The sequence below is a fragment of the Anser anser genome, assembly GCF_964211835.1.
Source record: "Anser anser genome assembly, chromosome: 1".
NCBI lineage: Eukaryota > Metazoa > Chordata > Aves > Anseriformes > Anatidae > Anser > Anser anser.
In genome coordinates this window covers 208,505,120-208,532,135 of record NC_139720.1, presented here as the reverse complement: position 1 = coordinate 208,532,135, position 27,016 = coordinate 208,505,120, and the positions used below count along the sequence as shown (strand labels likewise).

The 27,016-nt window shown below is 43.7% G+C and overlaps 1 protein-coding gene across 6 annotated transcripts in view; it reads right to left on the bottom strand.

The window, feature by feature from the left end:
* TENM4 (teneurin transmembrane protein 4) overlaps positions 1-27,016 on the bottom strand; it is a 1,267,116-nt gene that overhangs the window by 257,787 nt on the left and 982,313 nt on the right. The window lies entirely within an intron of this gene.

Genomic DNA, 27,016 nt, shown 5'->3' with positions numbered 1-27,016 from the left:
CCAACGCGGCTGTGTGTCGACACCAGGCTGCGTGGTTCTGAAGGGAAAGTTTTGGCTGATGTTTTATGAGGTAATTTTTTTCAGGTTTTACCTGAAAACAGTCAACTCTCCTTAGGGATTGTCTTTAAGCATGCCTGTATCGAGTTTATAAGGCAAACAGACTGAAAACCACCTCAGGAGTGTGGACGAGAGAGATGGGCATTGCTGCATGGCATTGAAGCATGTCAGCAAAACAGCACCCTGACAAACTTAGTGCAGGTTCATTTTGTGGATTAAATCACTAGACATGCAGCAAATTAGGTTCTTAGATAACTTTTTACGTAAAGCTTCATCCGCCGAAGGACGCGCTTCTAGTGACTTGAAGGAAATTGGATCAGGTACATGGAGATTAAGTAGATCTAATTTGAAAAAACATACTGTAAGTAATTAGTGGTATCAGGGTCTTATTCCAATCAGATTTTGGATTTCCCAGATCGACTGGGAAATCAGAAACCCCAAGCTTGTGAAAAAAATGTTGGGGAAATGTGGAGCTGAGATATTTGCAGTATATCAATAAAAACAGGGGGATATGAACACAGACATGTAATAGGTTAAAATACAGGACAATGCATTTAAACACAAGTATTTCCTCTTGATACATTTGATATGAAAACAATTATGATTAATTTCACACATTTTCCCATATACTGAAATGTTATCATGCAAAATCCATAAAAGAATAACAGCACAAGAAAACTAGCAAATGTAAAAAGAAAAAAAAATCTAAAACAACGTATTTTGAACATAACATAGCACACAACATAGCCATGCAGTATTTTTGACTAAACACAACATGAATGCTTTAGAAAAGCAAACACAAACCCAAAACAATGAAGCGGGTTTAACATTTAAATCCCCCAAAGCTGGTTCTGCTAAGTTTCCTTCCACCTTGGTCATCAGTTTTTCTCCTGATAAGCCCTTGGGTGTTACCCCCCTGGCATATGCAGATCTTATAAAGTGAAAACTGTAATCAGAGCAGAAATTGTGGTGTTGAGGGAAAAGCCTGGGACCTGGAGAGAACATGGGACGGTGCTCAGAGACAGTCAAGTCACTGTGACTCCCCACAGAAGAAACCAGCCTTGGTAGAGAGCCTATACATTTTTTTATTTTTATTTTTTTATTATTTTTGCAAGTTGTGAGCCCTGTGTGTTTTGTTATGATCACCAGTGGAGTTCCCTGGCTCTCGTTCCTTCTGACAGCCTTCCAGACTGAGAAGTTCCTCCTTTAGGAACGCTGTCTTTTAGGAATCTATAACCCACTTCATACTCCCTGACCCTTCTTAGGGTACCAAGGCTGTCACCTTCTTGTTAACTATAGGTAGGAGCTGGAGAGAGACAGCAGAAAAAGGGTCTATGTGCAAATTCTCCAGGGTACTGTGGAGATGCTTAATGGGTGGGAGCAGAAGAAAGCCCAACTATTAGGCTCTGAGTGACAATTCAGGCACCAGCAGTGCCTCAGCATCCTGTCTAACTCCTCACAGCCTTAGCTGTTTGCCTCTGAAACAGGGTGACAGCACACCCTTATGTTATAAAGGGGATTGCAGAAGGAAATTCCTGAAGAATCATCAGACATGAAAAGGAGGAAGTCTACAGAAATGCAGATAGCAAGAGACTACTGTCATGACACCATGAAAAAGACAGGTGCCACTTGCAGTTCTGGGTTCAAGTAAATGAAGAGACTGATTTCTTTTGTGTGCTCCTTTGAGCAAGGCCATCTTCATACACAGGTGAGATCATATCATACGCCATCCCACACACCTCTGTTTTGCCATGTCACAAACCATTAAATGCAAACGGCTCTGGAGATACAGCTCTAGCTCTGACGTGCTCCTGAAGAAGCCAAGTCTACTCTGCATCATCCTCTTTGTTGCAATGGAGTTTTGATGAGCCCTGACATATTACAAAGTTTAAATCATGTCTTTGATTTGTTGTGCTGATGATATACACAGGCTCTGTGTAGTCAGAGCCTGCATCCTAGTGTGAAGATGAGTGAAATGGAAAGAAATTGCTCAACCTATGTCAGCCTATAGTCCTGTGCATTTCTTTGTAACTTGAGGACACATTTTTCCAGCCATTGAGAGACAATCTAGATTTTAAAAATTATTTCAAGCCTCTGACTCATTTACCCAAAGTCCAGTGAAAAAGCATAAAAAGGAAGCTAATGGTAAGACTAACTATGACCAAATAATAATAATAATAATAATAATAATAATAATAATAATAATAATAATGTGGTAAATGAAAGGAGATCCCTAATGTTCTCCCTGTGTTTTTGTTAGATAACATGCTTGGCATATCTGCATATGAAACCTGTAGTCCAGACACAAAGACAAGCAACAGAATGAGCTGAATTTGGAACTGTAACCCCAAAAGCAAAATATTAGTACCTATCACATCAGAAACTGTCTGCCATTTCCACATGGCTGCATGTTGGGGTTTTGGCATAGACTTTCCACCATGTCCCAACATTGTAATTATGGCAATGAGAAAGGAAGGGCTGTACTGCTCTGAAGGGCACTGGTGCATACAACCATGTGGCCCAGAAAATTCCCTCTTGGACACACAATTTTGGGCTGGATGCAACTGAAGATTTCACAAGCTTCTGGATGGAAGGTGTGGGCTGGTCAGCTGTGCTGACAGCATCCAGTTAAAATGAGGAAGAAGCAAAGCGATACCTTCTTTTTAAGCATGTCAGTAACTATGTTTGTAAGACAAGGGTGTCTTAAATTGTGGATCCTTTAAGAGAATTGCCTCCTTTCCTCTGCTTGGACAGAAAGCCAAAAATTAAATCTGACCTTTTCAGGAAAAATAAACCAAGAGAGAGACAAAAGATACAAGTCTGTATGCTTCGAAGAAAGTATCTCATTGAATTTACTGCAACTGCAGATCCAAGTAAAACAAGCAGGATTCGGCCCATAAACTTTCATTCCAGCTGCCAGAGCAAAATTTCTAATTGATTAGTACAAAATGAATTCACAGCAATACTGGGTTGCTATGGAACCTGAGCAAGTAGGCCAAGTCACTTTGCAGTATGTGCTGCCTCTCCTTCAAAAATACAAAACAGAAGGACTAGATAACACATTCATTATGCACACCCTTGCAATTTGGAAACTAACTCAAAGAAAAACAAAACGGATTCCAAGTATGGGCCCCTTGGCATCAATTTGTAACAACCCTGTATATCCGCTTGCAGTGAACAGTCGAAATTATGTTCTTTGGACTTGAGGCAGGAATAATATAAAAGTTCAACGTCTCTGTGTGAATGATACGTTGCTTGCCCAAATTCAGAGGAAAACAGAACATAAACTTCTATTTTATCTGTGTGCCAGTATTTCAGATTAAGATTAAAAATATCAGGGGAAGATATGTTACAGTCCTTTGTAGATTTATGGAAGTGCTTAGGAAACACAAACTTCGGAACTAGGTTAACACAAAGAATGCGTTTCTCAGCTTCACTACGGAACTCTGCAAATTTTAGGCAACCGCTTTAAATTTAGGGAAGAGACAGACCAGAGCAGACTCTAAATAGTTAGGGGAAAGTAAGACAAACAATAAACATGCCTTCAGTTTACGCTGCACATTTGGCTGTAATATTTCAGAATACCGTGTGTTTCTAGAGTTGCTCTGTCATTTGCAGGTTTTGGCCTTCAGAGATCAAGAGCTGATTTAAAACAGGTGTATTCGCACTCATGTGAACAGAAAGGCTGCCAGGAATACAGAACACTCAGGGAGATCATTTTAAACGAAGGACAGTACATTGTTTCATAGACTATATTCTAAGGAATACACTCATATGTTTACAATTTGTCCCAAAAGAGTTAGAAAAGTGTGGATATACAAATGCTGACTTCTCATGGAACAGATATAACAAGGCAATAGGATTTAACAGTGGTCAGTATACCCAGAGTGGTATTACCTGCAATCAATAAATCATTAATATCCACTTTTTTTTTCCCCATAGTATCTTCTTCTATCAAGCTTCAACCAGGATCTTGAAGAGCGTTACAAGCACTGAGGATGTAAGCTTTGAAATACTGGGATTTGTAATCAGATAGGCTGATAAAATTGGATTGTCTGGGGGAGCAGGCTTGTACTTCTTACAGATAAGGAAACTGAGGCTCACAGAAGTGAAATAATTTGCTTAAATATGCTGTTATTTCCTGTATCTGCACACTGTATCTCTAACCACTGAGAAAAAATCTGTTTGCAACACTGAAAATATTTAAAATCGGTGATTTCCACCACAAAGGAGAGATAGGGGAAGGCGGGCAGAAGTACTGTGGACACAGTTAGCTCAGTGGGGCAACTACAGTAGTTATCAGGGAAGAACTTTTGCATTACAACATACCGCTTGAAAAGTTGAGCTTTATACAACCTTAAAATAGGAGTGGTACTGCTAAGCCTTAATTACAGAGACAAAGCATGCACCACGACAAAAAAAAAAAAAAAAAAAAAAAAAGGTACATCACAACACAGCTCCGGCCTTAAAAATGTGTGGCACTGGTATGCATTGAGAGTTCACGGTAAGGCTGTATAAATGCAGCAAAGTAGTGTGCTGGCTGGGTTTATTATCCTGTCAAAAGAAAGAGTGTAAACAGATGCTCTTCTGTTTTTGTCTCCCCTTCTCCTCGCACAGTGGTTTTGAGTGATCCTTATTGACATCCAAACTAAATCTTATTGATCTGTATTAAAACTGTAGCTAGTCTTGAGCTGGAGAAAACCAAGACCTGCTTACACAACGGAAACGCGTAGGTACCTCTGTCTGACAAAAGCAGTTAATTAATAAATAAATCTAAAACTCAGGCAATTTAATTTCATCCCGCACTGTATCCGATTGATTAAAGCCCCACCGGCATGAAGGAGAACTGCAGGGCTGAGGTCTTGGTGTGCGAAAGGTGACAGGCATCGGGGCATCCCTGACAGCACTTCTGAGATGGATTGCTGGCACAAGGGACAAGGTGCTCCGTGCCCCGCAGAACAGAAAACACGGTGATTTACTCCGGTAGTATTTCAGGGCTTGGGAGCTGAGGAGAGGAGCAGGAGAACATCTGCCACTTTGCTTTTCAAAGCGAGGGGAACATATTATTTAAAGACTAGCCCCTGATGATCACACGGCAAAAGACTGCTTTCTTAGCAGCCAGGAGCCAAGCTCCTTTAGAAGAAAGGATTTTCCTAAGGGACAAGCATCACTCATGCCTTTCTCATGGTAGCATATCACGCTTTTCCTGTGGACACCATAAAACACCTCTGGAAGAAGAGCAATCTGAACTAGCTGTCTGGCAAAATATGTCAGTGAATCACAGGAGTAAGAAATTGTTGTGCAGATTTATTGCCGTTCTTTAACAATAGGTGGTCACAACATTGTTAGCTCAATGGGGAATATATATCTTGTGTTTAGAATTGATTAAAAAAGCAGCCTTGGAAAATGACTCTTAGTTATTTATATTTCCTGAATTTCCACCTGCACTTATGTTTATTTTATTTAATTTAATTTCGTGTATTTGATTTATAGCTATGAAGCCAGAGGGGAAAATAAATGAAATAAAGGGGACAAATGAATATCATCTTAACAAGAAAAACCTGGGCAGCTGCCATGTCACCGAAATTAAGAAATGAGTAGTTGGGCCTTGAAAATGAGAAATAATCACATGCCCTGTATGAAGACTGGCATATTGGGAAAAAGGGCCACGCAAGGTTAAGAAGAAATGAATAAATTCCCTTGGACTGAAATGGAGTATGAAGAACATATGTTATGCCTTGTGGGTGATTTGTGTTACCCTTCCCCAGTTGTGTTCTTTTTACTCCCTTTTGTGGTGAAGAGATGCAATAATTCTCTTTATCCATGTGCAAGGACAGGATAATTTCTGTCAAGGAGCTCACAAAGTCACCATCAGTGGGAACTCAGGAACATCCTTGTTCGGACAAGGCAGACCTTCCTCTGGGTGGAAAACATCTAGAATGTGAGAGGTGATGTGATGATGGGACGTATAAAAGCACCCCAACCATATGCCTGTGTTATCTGCCTCTGTCCCAGCCCAGATTATGGACTGAGCATTCGGGCCTTTTGCACTTATTCCCCAAATGAAGCAGAAGGTGGAAAGGGACAAAAAATAGCCCAAAACCTCAGATCTGCTTTCTGCCAGCTCCTGAGGTTATTAACCCAACCCAAAACAGCAGAAAACAATTATCCATTGAGCAAGATGGAGAGGAGCAGGGAGGAAATTGTTCCCTTCTGAAACGCAGTTCCTCGGGGGCTTGAGGTGCTCTGGAGCAGCACAGCAGCACTTATAATTTTTTGCCAACACAAGAAAATAATACAGCAGATTTTCAGAAAATTACATGGGCAATTGCCTGAGCCGGATACTCAGCTTGCTCATTTGTAGGCACAACAGTAGAAACAGATTGTGTAAGTTAGCTACACAATTTTCTGAATATCATACTCCAAGGCTGAGATTGTGCTGTTATTCAAAAGCAAAAACAGGTAATTTAATTTCCAAATATATGGGAGAACACTTGTATCTCTTTCAAAATCAAAGAAATATGGATCAAGAAAGAGACTCTCTTCTGATAGTGCCAGCATAAACAATCCTAATCACCGTGGAATATTTATATCGCTCCCTGTGAAATATTTATGCGAGTAGTTCACATCATCTGAAGTTTTAAGGAAAGCACAAGCCCCTAATTATGGATCACCATTACAAAAGCTCATGCAGCTTTACTCAAACTCAACTTGTAAAAGAATAATGTAATCGGTAGGAAGGCTGATGAGCTGCCCGTGAAATGGCCTCTCTCAATCTGACACTAATGCTCTATCTGATCCAAAACACCCCGTATAAAGTATAAAGTTCTCTGCGGAAGATTACATGCAAATCTCCTAAAAGGTCCATTTTCCTATATTTGAACACCAAACGGTGGGCTTTGTAGAAATTGCTTTCCCTAAGCTTTATGCTAACAAAGAGGTTTATACTGCCTTGCAAAACTGTTTGTGATAAGCTTGGCCAAGGCAAAGCACCCTTTCCTAGTCCTTTTAGCCCAGCAGGGAAGAGTTAATATACACGGGCCATTGCAAGACTTTTTCACCTGCCTCAGGGAATAACATTTATGCAATTATTTTGCAGGGTGGTCTTATAGGCAAAAGACCCAAAAATGCGAAAGTTCAGCTCATGATCAGTGCCATGCTTCGGGACCTGCCCAGCAAACCCTGTCTGCAGGTTCCGTTGGACTGTCTTATTTCTCTTCATTGATTAGACAAGGAGCATTGGGTGATCCTAACTCAGATGCCGAAGTGAAAATGGCATGAACCCTGGGCTTAATGTCTGGAACCTGCCTGAAGATAAGGCAATCTCACCGAGACATTTTTGCCAGTGATGTTTTGGGTTGCTCCGTAATACCTGAGGGCACAGACTGAGCCTTCCAAGCTCATAGACAAAAGTGCTGTATCGAAGCGATGGAAGATGCCTCAACCCACAGGAACCTAGAGATGAAAGTTGGAGTGAAGGAGAACTTTGAAGCCCTGATGTTTTATGCTTCTCTTGGAAAGAAATGCAGTCTGTATGAGTAAATACAGTCCGAAGAAAACATGAGGTTGCAGATCTCTGGAGCATGAAAAAGGGGTACCAAAGTTATACTGCAGTGAGGATCCAAGTCATCTAGCCATAAACTCTCTGGGGATGAAATTTCAGATGAGAGGGATGTGGCCTGAATAAAGAGATCATTACCTGTTCCTATTTTGGTTACAATTAGTGTTGGCTGTGGATTTCTGTGCTACATTAAAACTAATGAACTTGCTTAGCCTCTTATCCTTCTTGGGACAATTTCCTCCTGATCCTACTTTTTATCCCCGTTAGGGTTGGATGCTTCCATCTCTAAAATTGTATGGAGGTTGTTTTGTAGTGACTTCTGTTTGCTGTTTTCTAGCCAATATCCCTTAATCTGGGAAGATCTTTTTTTCTTTTTTTCTTTTTTTTTCCTTTTTTTTTTTTTTTTTTTTTCTCCAGTGAAGAACGATTTCAAACAAAGCCAGCTGTCTCCCTTCAACATCTACGCGTCGTGGTTCAGAAGATCATTCTCTGTCTTCAGCTAAGAAGAGAGATCAAGGCAACTTAGTGCCAAAATACTCTTCTCAGATGGACTCTCTGAAGGGATCTGATTAAGAAGAAAGGTTATCTTCCGTAGCAGTTTCCTTCTGTGAGCTAGCCCTGTGGCCCTGGAGTTGAAAACAGAAGGGTAAGCCACCAAAAAAGTGTGAGGTTGCTGCAGAAGAGGAGGCAGGATAGCTCTACCGGAGTGATGCTGAGCCTGCTGAGTTAATGTGTTGAACAGCAGAAGAATTTGGGCATGGTACTAAGCTAAAGGAGTGCACCCTGTGCCAGCACCTGTGCACAGCGCTGTACCGTGGGTGTGACAGCTTCTGAGACCCCTAAATGTCTCTTTGCACCTCTTGCTCCCCTGGGAAAGCACTTGAATCCTGCACATACCCTGTGGCTGGCACAGAGCGGTACAAGATCAGACCCATCCTGCATCTTCCAGAGTCACGTTGGACATTTCTGGCTATTTATTCTGCAGGCTTTTTGAGGCACAAGATGCTTCTCCTTGTGTGCTTGCAAAGCCAGCAGAACAGCAGGACCTAGATCTTGTGTTGGGCCACTGGGTGTTCTTGCAATGCCAGTTTTAAGAGTAGGGAAGTTTTTTGTGCTCGGGTATCAGAGGATCACAGAATCACTGAGGTTGGAAGGGACCTCTGGGGGCCATATTGTCCAACCTCCCTGCTCAGACAGAGTCCCCTGGAGCACATTACCCAGGACTGTGTCTGGACAAGTTCTTAACTCCTTTCTTTTCTCCTGTAGGATTGACAAACCAGTCTACAAACCAATTTAATGCGCTCAGGTGATCCCAAACAGATCCCAAAACAAAGTTTAGTTCAAAACTGTAGACTCACGGAGTGTCTGCTGGTGTGAGGCAGCTGCGGGTCCCTGTGGTGCCAGCCCTGCTCCAGCAGGGCCACCCCGAGCAGGGGGCCCAGCCCCACGTCCAGGCGGCTGCTGGAGATCCCCAAGGAGGAGCCCCCAGCCCCTCTCTGGGCAGCCTGTGCCAGGGCTCTGGCACCCGCCCAGCCCAGAAGTTTCTGCTCATGCTCAGGCAGAACCTCCTGTGTTGCCGTTTGTCCTAGCACTGGGCTGTAGCTGTAATTATCATGGCAGAGAGCTGTTCACGATGTTCTGCATGCACTGAGAGGCAGAGAGAGTCCCTGTGCTGCAGAACAAGTGCTGTGCTTCCACAGAGGTCAAAGTGAAGACCACACACTTACTGAAAAAGCTGCAAAGAAGATATGCAGTCCTCACTGCTCTAATCCAAAGTTCCTCCGCATAAACCTGCACTTCAGGATCCTCTTCCAAGAAAACTTCCTGAATTCTTGCTAAGGCAAAGAATTTTTTATTCTTTCTACTTTAATAGTAGCTCCTGGTGATGCTCCTGAGAAAGACTGCCGATCAGTAGTATTGCCCAAGAAGGTAATACAGGAATATGATGCTATTAAGCCAGGAGGAAAAAAAAAAAAAAAAAGTATTGGACCAAAAATTCTGTTTTTCATTAGGTTCATTTCAGGCCTAGAACAACATTAGTAGCTAAAGAGCACTCTCAAGAAAAAAAGGAAGAAATTGGTAGAGGCAAAGTTTCAGGTTATTCTATGGAATTTCAAGTCCTAAAAAAAGGAACTATTATTTTTTCCTCCATGTTTTAGCAGCCAACAAGCCAACTTGCAAATGCAATAGCAAGAATTCAGAAAATTTCAGAGACATCATTGATGTTACTGTTTTTTTTTCCTCCAAAGCCTCGCTTAAGATCTTTGAAGCCACAATCTGAATGCCTTAATCATTGCTTTACTGACTTCTGCCCCGTAAGAAAAAATATTCACCTTGAGTTTTTTTCAGTTCCCTGCTCAGTAAAAAAAAAAAAACAACTGAAATTCTTCAACGCATTGTACAAAGAAATGTCTCCTGTAAGAGATTTCCTGGACAGAGGGAAGGTAATTATAATTCAACACATGTACAAGGCACATGAGGATTATCTGCAAAAAAAATCCCAGTAGTTCAGAGAAGGATTCACAGCAGTGTGGGCTGTATGCAGGAGGGCAAGATGCATGGTCTTGTTCATTGAACAGCCTCTCCATCTCTCATCCCCCGCCTCTGTTTGGGTAAAGGAACTAGTTATCTTCGAAAAAAGAATGCATTTTAGAAAAGTGAGGGCAGTCTTAAAAAAGAGTTTCATGCTTGAAAGGGTGGCACCTGAACCCATGTAAGGGTGTGCTACAGGCTTTGCCATGATGGAGCAAACTCCTGCTCCAGCTGATTTACCATCCGTTCCCCATCCCTGGCTGACTCCAGCCATGCACCCCTCCCCTAAAACTCTTAATTGCATCCTATACCGTAGGGGAAAATGTCTTCCTCATACTACATAGTAATCAAAGTTAGGCAATAAAGAAAGATGACTTGTAGCCCTTATTTTTCTTCTGACTACTGAAACTACATGCTAGGCATATTCCAACTCTCATAGGCGATTCTTTTAGTGAGTTTAAGGAGTTTCTGTCAAAACTAACACAGAATGGATACTTTCACATACTAGCTATAAAATAATTCCTGCTTTCCTTTGTAAATGTAATGGTTTTGATCTTATCCCATGATAAAATGTGAACAGGAGCAGGGAACCATGCTTGTTTCGGAAGCCCTGGCTGGTTAGCTTGTCCATCTCTGAGGGTTATTGAGGTGGTTATTCACTATGGCATAGAAATCCCTTATATTCCAAGTCTAACTTTAAATTCCTGACCAATTAGGCTAGGCAGACTGTTCCTGAGTCTTACAGGTCTAACACCACGCACTCCCAGCTACTGCACTGACACCCTTCAGTAGGCTGCCGAGCTGACTCAGGAACATAGCGTCTCCTTTCTCTCTAATTTGGATCATCAAGGTTGGAAGAGACCTCCAAGATCATCTGGTCCAACCATCCCCCTACCACCAATGTCACCCACTAAACCATGTCCCTAAGCACCACGTCCAACCTTTCCTTGAACACCCCCAGGGACGGGGACTCCACCACCTCCCTGGGCAACCCGTCCCAATGCCTGACCGCTCTTAAATTTTCACTGGGCAGATCCTGTGTGCACACAGAAGAGGCTCTTTTCCCTCTGCTAGATATTTTTTTTCAAGTGATGCATTTCATTTGGAAAAAAATAATAAAGAAACAACAGGTTAATCTAAAGCCCAGTTTTTCACAAGGCTGTACTTTAAATCTTCTGGGAGAATTACATGCAAAAAATCTTGTACGTCTGCAGCTTCCCAGCAGTATTTTATTACAGTATTTTCTTGTCCTACATACAGAAAAGTACAGTAGCTGTATTATTTCTCTGGTTTCTTCAGCTTACAGCATACTTCCTTCCTGATGTCATATCCTGTATAGTGATCCTATTATCAAAAATAATAGTATAAACTCAGCTCCTACTTCAACTCTTAAAACGTCCATTTATCACAGCCTTATAAAAATGCTTGGAAAATGTATTTGCCAATGCATTTCACTGAATCACCTGGAAAAAACTCAAAAGCTGACTGTAAAGAAGTGCTAAAAGATGATCTGGAAAAATTTAAGCAAGTATAACAGCTATTGCTTATCATCAAGAAGAAAAAAAAAGATAAAATAAGCAGGGTAGTGTTTTATTTCTTTTTGTTCCAGGATAATTATCCAGACGTCCAATTTCCTCACTTAATATATTTATTTAGGCACTGTAATTAAGCCAGTAATTGCTCAGTATCCTCTAAGAACTGACCTTGATGTGTATAACAAACTGATGTTATGATGAGAAAGAATAACTAAAATGAACTTGAAAAGTCTTGAAGTGGCAAAAGCTTTTCCCTTTCACATGCAAAGTATGAAAAGCAAAATTTAGATGGCTTTTCCCCATAGACTGGAATTCTCCAATTTACTTGGGTTCAAATGTCCCAAATTTCCCCAGATTCATTAAGCTCAGAGGTTCGATTTGATGGAGTCTGCCTAAAAGTCACAATTTGCAGACCTCGGTCCTTAGAGCAAAGCACCAAAATTCACTTTACTTAAAGTGAAAAGTTGAAGTCATTGAGTGTGGAGGCCCTGACACGAAGTAAATCAGGAGTCTGGGGTATGTTGGAGCTTAATTTTTCATAGGTGCAAGAGAACCCAGAGTTCATGGTGCAGACATCAAGTGGGTTTTGTTGTGTGCCTGTTTATGTAAGCAAATAAACAATTAAAATTATGTTTTAGAGCCAACGCTTAAAATTGTTAACACAAAATCATAAATATTGGTTGTTTTCAGTTATATTTTAAATGGTCAACTGTCACCCACACACAGTCTTAAAAAAAAAAAGAGAATGTGTTGTATTTTGTTGTTGTTGTTGTTATTGGTTGAAAAAAGCTGCTGTCTAGCCCCATCCCTTTGGGCATAAACTAACCCACAACACCCTCATGGGGCATCTGCAACACACATTTGGAGTTGTTTAAGAACAACGAAAGGTCACCTGTCATAGGCCCAGGGTACCCAGAAGCTTCAATAAAACTCCTTTTTACATTTAGGATTCTAGCAACGGACTGGTAAAGGTGCTATTGACAAACTGGTTTGCATCTGAAGGTCCCCCAGATTGCTGGTTCTCCAGGGCTATTTAGCAGCAGCTCTGGTTGGACCTCTGCTGCTGCACAGTAACTATGCTGTCTTCCATTTTTCCTTTACTTTTACCTTTTTCTTTACATTTTCTTTTATGCCGAAGCCGATGCGAAGATGAATGTGGAAAAGGCGCGACACTGCCTTTCTGTTATATGCTTGTGATTTTTATTATGCCCATCCCCGAGGCAGCGAACCCAGCACCTGGCCCTGCTCGGGTGTTCTGGCCTTCCAGTCAATGGAGGCGGAGGCGCTGGGGTCTGGGAGCAATAGAGCTACTTCATGAGCAAAGTGGTCATTCCGGTGTGAACATTAAAAGTCCTGACACACACCTGAAAAAGGGCTCTGGTAGCCATTATTCCATCCCATTTACCCTGCAAAAATATATGCACCCGTACAAGCTCTGTTAGAAATTCCGAGCAATTTCTCTAAACTCACACTTAGCTGTGAAGTCTGCTGCTTCTATTATGGATTTGAAGAAAGCTTGCTTACTTTTTTCTGAGTATATTACTTGTAATAAAAGATACTACCTGTGCCTACAAGTGTTTTCTTGACTAACTCCTCGGATTATCACACCTACAAAAATATGCCACTAGGCTGATATTTCAGGATCTCAAATGGCATACAGATGCTTGCTGGCTCACTTTGAGAAATAGTTTTCTACGACTAAATTGATTTTATAACTGTATTAGTAACAGTTATAATCATTTAAAGCTCTTCAGGTAGTAAAGCACCAAAGAGATTTCTCCACATCCTCCTATTTTAGAGGGGAACACTCACTCACCTCCACTAATAAAAGGATGTGAGAACCTGATGTGGATGACATGAAATAACCCTATTATTTAAAATATAAGAAAATCTAACACAGGTCTTAGAGAGCGCAGATAAAAAGAGAAGGTCAATAACTCAGATGTGTCCACATGTGGAAGATCTATGCTTAGTACACAGATTTAGTTTTTGACTTTAGCACTGCATCAATGAAGCCAACCACATGAGCGTACAAAGGCAGCCAACGGAAGCAAAGGACATTTAGATTCATAGAATCCTAGAATTATTAAGGATGCAATGCCCTCCAAGATCACCTGGTCCAACCATCCCCCTACCACCAATGTCACCCACTAAACCATGTCCCTAAGCACCACGTCCAACCTTTCCTTGAACACCCCCAGGGACGGTGACCCCACCACCTCCCTGGGCAACCCGTCCCAACGCCTGACCGCTCTTGCTGAGAAGAAATGTCTCCTCATTTCCAACCTGACCCTCCCCTGGCACAACTTGAGGCCGTTCCCTGTGGTCCTATCCCTGGTTACCTGTGAGCAGAGGCCGACCCCCAGCTCCCCACCCCTTCCTTTCAGGCAGTTGCAGAGAGCAATAAGGCCTGCCCTGAGCCTCCTCTTCTCCAGCCCAAACACCCCCAGGTCCCTCAGCCGCCCCTCACAGGACTTGTGTCCCAGGCCCTTCCCCAGCTTCGGAGCCCTTCTCTGGACACGCTCCAGGGCCTCGATGTCCTTCTGGTAGCGAGGGGCCCAAAGCTGAACCCAGCACTCGAGGTGCGGCCTCACCAGAGCAGAGCCCAGGGGGACGATCATCTCCCTGGCCCTGTTGGTTACACTATTTATTCCTGGCACAAGCCAGGATGCTCTTGGCCTTCTTGGCCACCTGGGCACACTGCCGGCTCATGTTCAGACCTCTCTAAACAAGTGGAGGACCGAAGGCTGGAAACACAAAGGCCACAGTGGCAGAAGAAGTTAAGTCAGTGCTGTGATCGGTGTGGGGAAGGCCACCAAGAGCTGCCAGCGAAAGCTCAGAGAACATGGGATGAAAAGGTGAGAGAGTTTTATATGGCATTGCAGAATGTGATGTACAGAAAGGGCATTAACTTGGTGATGAACTCGACCATTGGACTTATGGGATGGGAAGGTTTAGCATCTGCAAATGATTTTCTGTCTGGTTTATTCAGGAAAACATTTGCATGTTCGGAAAATCACGGGGAAACAACCTTCAGCTGCTGCGACTTGTGAGCTAACTCAGGTGACAGAGGAGAGATTGGCCTGTGGCTGAAAATCTCCACAGCAACAGGCGTATCTGCTGCTTTTATAATGCTTCTTCCAAAGTGGAAGGGGCAGCGTTTTATTCAGAGAAAGCAGTTGTGTCTGGTTACCCAGTAATACTAGTGTAAGGCTCAAACGGGCAGGGATTTTGTGTACCTGTGAAAACAGCTCTTGAAGTCCTTAACTTCTGCAGATCCTCAGGAAACAGGCATGTTTAAAATAATTTCAAACCTGCATTGTAAGAATTGCTGCTGATTTTTGTGAAATAAAAACAATTCCAAGTCCGTTTTTGATGTGGGCAAAGGCCAGTTGGAGGAAGAAGAAAGGTTTTACGATGCATGCCATTCTCTTTCCTTATTTGCTGTTGCTACGATGCTGTGAAGTCATCCAAGAGATGGATCAATGAAGATCTTCTTTAAACTTCTCATTTTATCCTTCCCAGTGGGACAAGGTGGCTGCTAAACCATGTAATGGAAAACTGGACTGGAAGAGTGATTTCTGAACCCATCACTGATGGGACTGGAATTATAGTTCTTGGAGCAGCGCTTCGCAACCCATTACGCTTTCCCAATCTCATTTGTTCATTAATTCACTGATCTTTTTCAGCATGGCCGATACCAAAATCCATACAGCAATGATCCATCTAGCAAACTGCACATTGCTGTAGAGGCAGGAATTACTCCCTTTAGATCCCTGCCAGGTGATAAGCACATGCCCTTGAGCAAGAGGGTATTTTTTTTTTTTTTGCAAATCCCTGCTGCATCATGCAAATCTCTAGGACTGATTGGAACATTTTATGAATACCAGTGGCTTCTTGAGCCACCTGTTCACCAGGGCCTTGGGAGTCACTGGAAAAAACTCAGAAATGGATTTTCCAAAGCTGTCCCAGCCTTGGAAACAATGCTTAGGGTTTGCACGTTGCGTTGTATCTGACAAACTCTTTGACAGAAGCAAATGTGCTTCCTGGAAGATGGAATGGGTGGGCAGTAAAGCTTCCAGGCCAAAATCTTGCAACAGGTTGGGTGAAAGGACATGTATCCCTTGGGCTGAGTCCACTGAATCATTCCGTTTGCTTAAGGAACTCTTAGTAGCAGCGTGTTATGAGAAAGAGTGGAATCAGAACTGAAAAGAAACCAAGTGAAACCAATCTGCCCCCCACACCTGGGGGTTTAATGGGAATCTGAAATGAATAAATGTGTTTTGTGAAAGGTCTGTTTTAATAAAATCTGTCTTCACCACAAAAGGGAATAGAAGTAAGAGTGAAATGAACACTAATAACACCAGCTTATCGGCTATTCTGTGAAATCCTATTTATAAGCCCATGGATGCTAATTAACTGTCTTGCAACGTCAGACTGAATTGCACATTATTCCCAAATGAAAGAGAATGGAAAGTGTTAAAGAAGACACCACACTGATTAATGTCTAAGCCAGGTGTTTTGTGTACCCAGACTCTTCCTGCCTGACAACTTTTTCCCATTATTTTCCTTTTCTATATAAGGCCCCTGTGAACTCTCTCAACAGTGATTTTTGTCCTTTCTTAAATGACCACAACTTGGCAATAGCACCGTGAGCCTCTAAGATCATCCCAGAGCCTGAACTCGCCAGAAATCAAGCAGAAGCAACTATGAATAATAAAGTGGAATGAGTGCATTTATGATTGACCTTTGAGAAAAGATATTATCTGGCAACAGCGGGAGAAACTTCCTGGCCTTTCTGAAAAGACTTGCAGGCAGAAAAGTTCACCATGTGAAATACATAGGTATATAAAAGCGGCCTGACAGAAATGCGTGGCTACCATGTGAAGTCGATGGCGTAGGCTTAGAAATGGGACATTTGGGAGGAGATGGGGGCACACATAGCTGCCTGCAGACAGGTCAGCTCTGGAAGTGAAAAAGCCACGTGGATACGAATGGGCTGAGCCACCTTCCCATGGTGTCCCCAGGATGCAGAGCTCCCCAAAGGGCTCGCTAGCACAGACCCATGCCACCCCAAAACACTGATGCTCCGGGGCCTGTTGCATGATACATAAAAATCCTTGGGGTTTTCGACTCTCCAAAGAAGCATGAACCAAGGTGAGATGCAGATCCGTCAAGGTGTGCCTACGGACACGATCAGGGCTCGGGAGGGATTTATGAAATTAAGTGGATTTCTCAAATTCTCAGTTCGAGGTCCACCACTGACCAGCAGTGTGAGCATCTGAGCTCTGCTTGCCACGTCCAAAGTGCGCATCGTGCCTCGATGGAGCTGATTACCTGGGGTCATTTTTCACATGGACCAATCTTATTGATTTTAATTGAATTACTAATAGCGTAAGGCACTATGTAATGAGAGATGGGGAGAGAGGGGGTTGGAAATGAACGTCCTAGATCCTGTTGGCTGCGTTCATGCAGAGGAACATTTACTCTGTGAATAACCCTACTGAAATCAATGCATATCCCTATAGAAAAAAAAATAATTGCCCGGTCCGATTAAGAGAAAAACCTGTCTTGTTTGGATGAGAGATGTTGCGTGGAACTATGGTGTTATTTTTATACCCTTTATTATTAATATATTAAAACCTTTATCACTCGTCAGGGGAGATGAACCATGTTGGTGCTGAACACGACTGTAGGTTACAGTCACGCGTGTCATTCTCTCAGATAGATGGTTCTTCCATGGTGTATCCTATGCGGCTGAAATATCAGGAGGGTAATTTGTCTCTAAATTATGGCTATTAGTAATTAATCCTCTTTTGCTCTGGACTTGAGCGACCTTTATAAAGAAGCAGTTTAAATTCAAGAAAAGAAAAAAGAAAGAAGGGGGAGAAATTGCCTATCTTCCACAAACAAATATGCATTTGTCTTAAACTTGCAAAAAGAACTACCAAAAGTCAAAAACCCCCAAAAGTACTCAAAATATAGCCCAAAAGTTGTACACTACCAACTTTTGTCATATTCGAGGATAAAATATGTTCCCGTTGTGGCACAGGGAAGCCTTTGACCTATCCAAAGCTTGCCAGCCCCAGGTCATCTCCATGATAAACTGCTCAGGGCTGCTTTTCTATCCTGAAAAGTTCCCTGATGAAGTGAGAAAGAAAATGTCCGGCCTCTGTAGATATGGTGTTTCTTAAAACCTTGATCAAAATCAAATGTCTCCCTCCCTTTATTAGGGACGTTAAACAGGAGCAGCTGTGCTGGGGACATGCACGCTGCCGGGCTGACCTTCAGCCCTGGTACCTGCTCGCTGGCAATTACACAGCGATAGCTCTTGATCGTACAGAAAGTGAATCCAACACCTTGTAGGAAATACCTTGGAGGAAACAGCCTCATGATGAAATGCTGCCCTGCTTTATTTTTGTGGGTGAACGTTAGCGTTCATAAAAATAAACGACTACCACGACGGATAAGAAACAGACACGGGTTTTGTGCAGATTTTGTGCAGACTATTCCAGGTGAGACATCTCTGCTGCATGTGTGATTGTCTTACGTGTGCATTCTTGGCTTGGACCTTTTCTTTTGTTAAGAAAGAGAGGAGACACCTTTCTGAAACTGTCCCAGACGTGTGTAAAAGGACAACTTGTTATCTTAGGTTTTCTAAAAGGACATAAAAGAATAAGCAGAAACAGAAAGATTTGCGGTAAAACTACCCTGTGTTTGAGCTGCCTTTTTTTTTTTTTTTTTTTCCTTCGGTGGCAGGCAATTCGGGCAAGCGAAGAAGGCAGAGAGCTTAGTGAGGCTGCCTGGGAAGGTGAAGTCAAGGAAAAGGAAGGTTAAGGAAAACCCCATTTTGCAATATTTATTTTTTCTCATCTGAGGATCTGGGAGCTTATCTAAAGAACAGCGGCGACTTCTCTTTCAGATACACCAATCTCTTCCGTCTCGGGTTCGTTATATGTGATTTTAAGCTCTGTCTAATTGAGGCTGCCTTATCTATGTTATTCTTAGAAACCAGAAGTTAATCCATAAGAGCTACAGGTTTATCTTTCTCCTTTCTAGCCACATCTCAACTCGAAAAAACCCATGCCATCACCCTGCTCTGCCTCATTTATCCAAGTAACATGGCAGCTAATCCTTCTGGAGGAGCACCACGTGGGGCAGGCAGGGCAGGACACCCACCTTCCCAGGGCTCTTTGGGACAGAGGGATTTGGGTATCTCTACGACATCCCCATGGTGCCAAGGGATTTGGTTTTGTGCCTGGGAAAACCAAATAGTAACACAGTGATGGGAGAAACTGCCTGGCAGGGCCTGAACCCCCTCCCGATATTCCCCTGGGAGCCCATGCCTAGGGAGAAAAACCCAAAATGCTCCGAGATGTGCTCCCCTAGTGCATCGCTATCTCATCAAACTCTCTCCTGTTTTACGAATTAACCCAAATCATCAGTTTTCAGAGCTGTCAGCACCAGTTGCCGGGCCTGGATTTACTACACAGAAAGCCCATCCTGCTCTCCCCCTACCCCAGGATATTCAAATGTGAGTCAAATGTCCACATGGTAAATGATTGTACGAGGTGTAAAGGTTTCCTTGGAGGACTGAGGCCTGCGTTTATTTGCAGAACAGGTCTGCTATTGGGGTTAAATGAGAGAATGGGATATTTGCAGAAAAATGTTTAAATAGTTCTGGTTCAGTGAACACAGGTTCCTATTAAGCACTATAACAGAGGTGTAGAAAGGGCACTGGAAAGTTAACTGCTTGGCCAGGTTTAGGTACAACTTTAACCCCGAGTAGAAGGCTCTCTGAAGCAATTGTTTGGCTTCCTGAATATAAACATTGCATGAAGCGAGGAGTTTCCCACATTCCCAAAGACAATGCTCACTTCTGAATTTTCTTATATGGACTTTGTGTTTCTTTTGGTTGTGATGAAGGAACAAAAAAAAGCTCACAGGGATGTGCACATATACACCACATGCATCCAAAGCTTAGCTCAAGTCTCCAAATATCAGAGGACAGACCTATCTTCCTAAATCAGTTTATTCCCAACACTCAGGATTTTCCATTTCAATTATTTCACAGAAAGTGATGATTTAGTCTGCAGTCAAACCCACCAAAATACACAGTGGCTGCTCCCACAGAAGGAGTGGGGTTTTCTGGAAAAATGGTTAAAAAAGAAAAGCATGTGTTGGGGAAACTGCTCTATTGGCATGCTGGGAATATGAACTTCAACGTGAGCCAAGTCCCAAGCACACAAAGTGATTTAAGATCAGTGAGTTGGACAATGTTGTTGATCCCTGGAGCAAAGAGGAGAGGTTCAAAAGAGCAACAACCCTATGAACGGCCCAAACATGAATACTTGGTTGATGGTTCGCAGAATCCGAGGCATTAGGAATGGAAAAAGACCTACAGGGTGAACTGTGATTATTCTGCCTCAGCGCTCTGTCCTGTGTTTCAAACTGGACAGAGACTTCTCTGACCCAAATGCAGATCTTAATTTGAGCCTTGTACAATCTTTGATTTCTAGTCCTCACTCAGCCTCTTGTAGAGGGAAGATTAAACTAAAAACATGAAGAGGGGTCTACATAACAAAAGGGTCTCTGGGGAAGAGAGGGGAGGCTGTTTTCCATTTTTTTTTAACCAAGTTCATTCTAACTATCTAGGTGCTGCAGTGATCAGGAACTCTAATTTGGACATATCACCCATTCAAGCTATTCCCTGGCCTTGAAACGTGCGGGCTTGTTCATGCAAGTTCATTATCACCTCCCTTCCCTTCCCTTCCCTTCCCTTCCCTTCCCTTCCCTTCCCTTCCCTTCCCTTCCCTTCCCTTCCCTTCCCTTCCCTTCCCTTCCCTTCCCTTCCCTTCCCTTCCCTTCCCTTCCCTTCCCTTCCCTTCCCTTCCCTTCCCTTCCCTTCCCTTCCCTTCCCTTCCCTTCCCTTCCCTTCCCTTCCCTTCCCTTCCCTTCCCTTCCCTTCCCTTCCCTTCCCTTCCCTTCCCTTCCCTTCCCTTCCCTTCCCTTCCCTTCCCTTCCCTTCCCTTCCCTTCCCTTCCCTTCCCTTCCCTTCCCTTCCCTTCCCTTCCCTTCCCTTCCCTTCCCTTCCCTTCCCTTCCCTTCCCTTCCCTTCCCTTCCCTTCCCTTCCCTTCCCTTCCCTTTCATGGATTTGACAAAGCAGCATGCATTAAACTATCTACAGGGCCAAACAAATATTCTCTTCCAGAAGGGAAACACTTTCTTTCCATCATGTTTGAAACAGGTACATACAATGCTGGGATTGACACCAAACAAAAACCCGCGAAACAAAGCTAGCTGTTTGGCCAGCTGAACGCAGACCCTTTCCCCCAGGACATGCTTCTTTTGTGGTAGGAATAGTAAGGTATGTAAGAAAAAAAAAAAAAAAGGTGAGATCTTACAAGAACAGGAAATTGCTGCAAGTCATCCTTATGGAATCAGGGATGGAGGGGAGGAAGGAAGGGCAGGAGCACGTGAAGAAAATTCCTGAGCAGGTTCAGCCTGGGGCCACGTGTGGCACTCACAAGCTCCACACGTGCATTTTTCTGCGTGGCATTTCAGGGCAAATAGCTTGCACAATTAGAGAGAAAACTCAAGAGAGGTCCCAAGAGCCATCGTTATACATGGATCAGTGCTAGCCCTTGGTTTGCATCGTCTCCTGCACTTTTTCCTTTCAGAAACCCCACAAAGCAAGCTGTCATCTCGATTTGGGGAGCCACCTCTGCTCAAAGCTCCCTTCAATTTTCTCCGTTTTCGCACGACCCCAGTCTCCACACGCTGGGCTTTGACCTCTTCCCCAAGCCCTCTCCTTGGCATGGAAGTTGCAGACAGTGGGAAGAAGAAAAGCTCTTGCCTGGCAGCCCTTCAACACGCTCACAAATAAAGGTGCAAGGTAGGAGTGTACTGCAGTGCTGCAAAGCCAGCCTGAATGAATAGCTGTCCTAGCTGCACGCTCGGAGCAGAAAGAAATGAAATAAACCCCCAAAACAGAACACGAGATTTCATTTCCATGGCCCTTAAGATCCTGATTGTGTTATGGTGGCTGCATTCTTCCTGCCGGGTGTGCTCTTCCTTCCTAGCCTGCCTTAAGGCTGCACTGCTTCCAGACCAGACGGGATTTGTCGATCCCAAGGCTTTGTGCTCGCCCCGCTCTTCTCACTGTGTCAGTAAATATATCGACGTAGCCTTTGCAAGAAGACACGAGCTTGGCCTGCCCATGCGATGAGCCTGCTAGAAGCACTGCAGCTATGCTAACACAGTCCTGACATAAAGCTAATTTAATTTAATGGGAAAACTTCCCCTTTTCGGGGGTTTAACGTGTTAGCCTCAGCCCTGCGGTATGCGGCTGCACGGCTTGAGGGTTTACAACAAAAAATGTGCATGGGGCTGCCAAAGAACCGGGGTTCTGGGAGCTTATGCAAGCCCCCAGGACAGTGTATTTACTATCTCTGAACCTGTTTAGATTTTCTGTGGATGGGAGCCCTTTGGGTGGGAGGGAGACTTGGGAAAAACACTAATTAGAAGCTTGCTAAACAGCCTAACAGATGACGAATGTCTCCAGCATTGAAAGCTAGAGGTGAAAAACGCCATTTGCGTCTCGCATCTCTTCCTACCTAAGATCCGCTATGACTCTCTTGTATATTTTCACGTGCTTTGATAGGCTTTAAATTACCCATGTGATAAGGTCTGTACACCCTGCGATACGCCTTACAGTAATTGCAGTGGTTTTTGAATGCACATTTATATTCTAGATAGATTGATAATCAGACTATTAATGATGTAGCTGAGGGGGTAGTGCGCTGCTCGCTTTTTATCAGGCTGGTCTTTAATCAGGTGGAACTTTAATTCTCATTTAACAAGAGCAACAGAATGCTGTACACAAGGTACTTAAATGCTGCCGTAAAAGAAAGCAGCTAGCCAAGTGCTCCTGAAATGTACACCAAAAGATGTTTCTGTCACCATGGCTAATTCCTAACAAAGACGGGGCCGACTGCTGAAGAAGTTCACGTCTCTTTCAAAATCATCTGCCTAACAAGTCGAGCTTCAGGGGAGCAACAGAACAGATTGTTTGCATCAAGAATATTAAAAAATAAGAATGACGTCCATCCAAACATTGTCTTATGTGGGCTAAAGTCCTTTCAGCAGCAGTCACAGCTCAGCCATACTGGACATCCAGTACAGGTTTTTGCAGAAAGATGCTTTTCTTTGATACTCTGATGAAAATCGTAAAAGCACCTTTAATATAATTCACATTTCAAACCTTTTCAGAGAATTCACTCTAATTTGGGTGACAAAGTGCTGCAGGGTAATACTATCCGTGAAGTAGGGGCAATCAACCCAAAAAGACAAATCCAAGCTACTCTGTGTCTTTAGAAAAGCTGCATAATATTCGATCCACACCATCGAGAGGTTCTCTCCCTACTTCTTAATTTCAGGTATTTGACACTCAGTCTGAGCTCACGCCAGTGATTATTTCCATCACCTTCCAACCCGCAGCGCTCTGTGTCTGTTATCTGAGTTACTGTCACTACCTCCCTGAACAGCACCGAGACGCGTATGGCCGGATTTACTGCATGACGGAGCTAAGTCAGCAGCACGACATCCACAAACTCACTGTTTTTTGGAAAGATCCGAATGATTCTCGTGCGCTTCACATCCAACTGGTCCAGATTTCCCTCCCTGTTGAGCAGTTTTGCCATCACTGAATATATTCTGCACATACTGAGCCTTTTTCCTTGGCAGGTCCCTGAGCTGATCCCCGTGCAGCCCAACCCTGAGAATATGTCGTATGTGCTTACTGAATTTTTCATGAATCCCGCATTAAATGTGCAGGCTTTGAGGTGCGCAGGGGAGCTGACATATTTCCCCTCCCAGGCCCACCCCACTGTTATCTTTCCTAGGGAAGCACAGGAGCACCTTTGTTTTCCAAAATACGTGTGGGCAAAGGAGAGACCATGGTCCTCGCCAGTCACACATCATCCTTCTCCCCCAGTGCATTCCTTATTCCATCTATTAGCATTGCTAATACCAAGCACCTCATTTTTATGCTGCTAGCAGTGATTGTGAAAGCCATACTGAACTTTCTAATCCATTTATCTATTAATTTATTATCTAATTAAGGCTCACAATGACAGTGCTATTTGTTTAAAAATGCCCTCAAACTAAACCAATACAAAACACACATGCATTCAAATCAATTAAAATGGTACTTGCTAATGTTTTCCTTAATCAGTTGGTAACCGTTCCACCACCATTTAAAGGAAGGCAAAATTCATTTTAACTTCATCATAATCGTGTGACCTACTTGCACAGTGCCAAACTGATACAAATGGATGTTACTGTCATGTCATAAGGGCACAGAACAGTACCAGCCATGAATTTTGCAAGAGCCATCCTAGGAGTCAGGCTTTTTTTTTGCATTAAAGGGCCCTAGAACTGCAATTGAAATGCAGTCACAGTGAGGCAGGCAGGCAGACTGGAGATTTCTGATGAGTTTATTAAAGTTTACACTGTACCTCGTGCTGCATCATTTTTTATTTATTTATTATTATTATTATTATTTTTCCCCAGGAGCTGTCTTTTGATAACGGCAGCAGGGTCTAGTGCTGCATGCGTGCTTCATGTTCCTTGCAGCAAAACCCACACCGTTCTCCCGTGCTGCTTAAACAAAGCCAGACCTCATCCTTTAGCTGCTGGGCTGTGTCAGGGAGACTTTCCACCTTTCCATCTGCCCACAGAGAAATCCTGCGTAATACCTTAATGCCGTGTTTGTTGGTCACTGCTTTCTGAAGCGGTTAGCCCTGTGTTTGTGTGGGTGCTGCACATCCAAGCTGGGTGCAGATGTTCTGCGATCCACCTTCCCGATACCTGCTCGCACTGGGTTTCTGGGGCACAGCTAGAAGAGCACTTTGTGCCCTCGCCTCCCCCTGCCCGCTTCTGCTCCGAGGCTTGCGGTAGGAACAGCGCGGATTATCACGCTGGAGAGACCTGTTCCGTTTGGTTATTTAGAAACATTTTAAGAGCATCTTTTGAAGCCCGCAGTAATGCACACTGGCACCGAGGTCTGAAACGCAAATCCCTGGGGACTCAGGCTATCCTGTTCAGCCTGGAAATGCAGAGAGGGACATTCATTCATTCTCGATATTTGTGTTTGAACATGATTAAGGACAACCACTGCTGTTTTTCCCCTCCTGCCTCACTTTTCCTTCTGCTGGTTATTTATAGTACCGCATAAGATATTTTTAAGATAAGGAGAGGCAGAAAAAAAACCAGATTGAAGATACATATAGCTGTGGTTTCTTTAACGAGGGGTGACTAAATGATGTTTCTCAAACAATCTACCTCCTGAAAGTTTCCTTTTCTCATTTCTTTTTAATATTAAACAGGTAGCTGAACGAAAATGAAAGCATATTTGTACACACTACAAATAAGCGCTCATACTAGCAGAGTTTTAAAACTTCCCCTCCAGCCTGACTGAAAAGACATACACAAGTCTTGGGTGGAAATCTCGTGCTGTCCCTGAATTTTATGCACTCCTTTAAAAAGTGAAGAAATAGACCTTGCTTTGCAAGGATCTGACTTTGCCCCTTCTGAAGTCCAAAGATGACTGCAGCTGTGAGCTTCAAACCCTTGCTGGCTTCCAGCACTGGTGTTTGCCCACAGGCTTGCAAGCTGGCTTGCAAATGACAGCTAAGGCACCCAAAAAATCGCTCTGCATTATCTGTTCAGGGGGGATTTGTTCGATCAGGTTCACTGGGTGATGCTTTCCAGAGTGGCAGCCTTGGCTCTGAGCAGCAGACGTGCGTTCAGCAACTCCGATTCCACTTCCAGTGCTTGTTTCTTTCCTTTTGTGCCTTATTTACCTTGGCTGACATTGTGACACTCAATTAGTCTTAATATTGGAAATGTTTTCTGGATTAGAGACTCCTGTTTAATAAAGGCTAGGAGGAAGTGCTAGGCCTAATTAGCAATGCCTGGCTCAAAGAAAAATAAACTCCCCAACAGCCTCCTGACAGCCTGACCCCATCCCGAATGATGCGAAGGTGGGGACGGGCTGGGAGAAGGAACCACCACGGCAGAGGATTGGGAAAAGCGGTGACTTATGCCCCATGCAAGCATCCCGAAGGAAAAGTGGTACCAGTCAGCTTGGCAGAGAAGAGGCAACGCCAAGCCATGGCCAAGGTCTCCCTGCCTGGGTCCTGTTTTCTGCATCGCAGTTCGCTGCCTCTGGGCTGCAGCAGGGATGCTCTCTGTGGGGTGGTTCTGCTCCCTGCATTACTGAAATAGGTCAGGTCAAAAGCAGGCTAAAAATAATCATTTAACTGTTATCTTGTCCCTTAGGATCTTTTATCCTGAAGGGAACTCACCGGCAACCTCTCTGCCCCCAGCAGGGAGAAGATCTCTGCTGAAGCTCTGCAGCAGAAGAGGAGGAATTGCTGGAAGGGCTGGCAATGCCACCATGAACAGGAGGGCAGGACAACATACGAGGTTTGTGAAGGGGATGGTGGGCGCACCTCTGTCTGAAGGGATGGCTGGAGAAAAGCCGGGGTAAATGATGACAGAGAGCCCATGCTGGGAAGGGGAAGGTCTCCCACAAAAGGAATAGTCTTTAGGTGCTGGGACTTGACCTTTTTGGGGTACTGGGCTGCCTCTGATCCACTGTGGGTGATGCTACAACTCAGTTATTTGGTGGTACAGTCATCAACATTGGCTTTGCCTCTGGCTACCACCAGCTAAAATACAGAAGGTTGGTGAGAGCAGAGAGCCGTCTGCTGCCACGTACCCGCACCATTCCCTTGGGTCATGCTGCTAGGGGGGCTGTGATTATACCCTACAGGGAAGTTCCTCGCGTGTACTGAACTCTAACCTACGTGTCTATAGTGCACTTCACCACCCGAGAATGAAAGGCAGGGGCCTCTTAGGGTCCTGCAGACCTGGAGGGGAGAGCAGAGCCATGCCCGCAGCTCTGCTTGCAGGTTTGCTGCGGGTGCAGCATGCACGTTTCCTCCTGAGGGCAGCCGCAGGTATTAAATGTATTTCAAGTCCAGCTCTGGCTGTATTTTTGCAGAAAAATGATTGTTCTGAAAAAACACTACATGTATTGATGCACAATACAACCCAGTCACCACGTCTGCCTCCTGTACAAATATATGGGGTGAAGAAGGAAGTCTGGGAGAATCCCTGTGTAATACTGCCGTGGCATAGGTGCTGACAAAGCAGCCACTGACATTCAAATGTAGTTTTTATACTCAGGATAATTCCAGGGATGTGCTAAAAGAAAAGTAAAGATCTCCTGTTGCTCAGTTTTCAATTTTCAATTAGTTTTAT